Here is a 1792-nt window from a genome sequence, read left to right as displayed (position 1 = left end):
CTTACTACGCCCTGATCCTTGGGTCTTTTGGTCTGAATATTTTACTAGACATTCGTCATTGTTTGTATTGAGTTTTGGCTGATATTTGAGCCCCAGATTCGTCCCACAAGATTTTCAACAAATTTTTTATTCATCACTGCCAGGGTTGAAAGGAACCTTCGTTTGTGTGTGAAACTATTTGACTTTTTTCCTAGGTGAATACTCATTTGTTTGACGTGAAATTTGTGGTGTTTTATCCCAAATTCAGTCCAGATTCTTACATGGAATTTCAGGAAAAAATTATTCCGGGACAAATTTTGTGAAACACCAAGGCTATCCTTTAGCAAAATTTCGCCATACTTTCTGCAATTTTATTCTGTGTTGAAAAATTCACACAAATACTTTCATGTGTTGTTTGCACTCTGCAAAGGAGGCACGTCCATAAACAAATCACAAAAAGGAGATATAGGGGATAAAATCCACGACATTTTGTTTCCGGAAAACCGGTTTTGTTCGCTCTCGGTCTGGGTCTTACTACGCCCTATTCCTTGGGTCTTTTGGTCTGAAAATTTTACCAGACATTCTTTATTGTGTGTATTGAGTTTTGGCTGAGATATGAGCCCCAGATTCGTTCCACAAGATTTTCAACAAATATTTTATTCATTACTGCCAGGGTTGAAAGGAAGATTCGTTTGTGTGTGAAACTGTTTGACTTTTTTCCTAGGTGAATACTCATCCATTTGACGTGAAATTTGTGGAATTTTAGGAAAAAATTATTCCAGGACAAATTTTGTGAAAAACCAAGGCTATCCCTCTAGCATAATTTGTGAAATTTCGACCTACTTTCTGCAATTTTATTCTGTGTTGAAAAATTGCGTTGAAAAATTCACACAATTAATTTCATGTGCTGTTTGCACCCTGCGAAGGAGGCACGTCCATAAACAAATCAGAAAAAGGAGATATAGGGAAGAAAAGCCACGACATTTTGTTTTCGGAAAACCGGTTTTGTTCGCTCTCGGTCTGGGTCTTACTATGCCCTATTCCTTGGGTCTTTTGATCTGAAATTTTACCAGACATTCTTTATTGTGTGTATTGCGTTTTGGGCGAGATTTGAGCCCCAGATTCGTCCCTAAAGATTTTCAACAAATATTTTATTCATCATTGCCAGGGTTGAAAGGAAGGTTCGTTTGTGTGTGAAACCTTTTGACTTTTTTCCAAGGTGAATACTCATCCGTTTGACGTGAAATTTGTGGCGTTTTGTCCCAAATTCAGTCCAGATTCTTACGTGGAATTTCAGCAAAAAATTATTCCGGGACAAATTTTGTGAAAAACCAAGGCTATCCCCTTAGCAAAATTTGTGAAATTTCTCCCTACTTTCTACAATTTTATTCTTTGTTGAAAAATTGCGTTGAAAAATTCACACAAGTACTTTCATGTGCTGTTTGCACCCTGCGAAGGAGGAACGTCCATAAACAAATCACAAAAAGGACATGTAGGGAAGAAAATGCAGGACATTTTGTTTTCGGAAAATCGGTTTTGTTCGCTCTCTGTCTGGGTCTTGCTACGCCCTATTCCTTGGGTCTTTTGGTCTGAAAATTTTACCAGACATTCGTTATTGTGTGTATTGAGTTTTGGCTGATATTTGAGCCCCATATTCGTCCCACAAGATTTTCAAAAAAAAAATTTATTCATCACTGCCAGGGTTGAAAGGAAGGTTCGTTTGTGTGTGAAACTGTTTGACTTTTTTCCTAGGTGAATACTCATTCGTTTAACGTGAAATTTTTGGAGTTTTGTCCCAAATTCAGTCCAGATT

The sequence above is a fragment of the Phaseolus vulgaris genome, chromosome 2 (genome assembly GCF_051622355.1).
Source record: "Phaseolus vulgaris cultivar YP4 chromosome 2, ASM5162235v1, whole genome shotgun sequence".
NCBI lineage: Eukaryota > Viridiplantae > Streptophyta > Magnoliopsida > Fabales > Fabaceae > Phaseolus > Phaseolus vulgaris.
Note: the sequence above shows the minus strand (reverse complement) of the source record.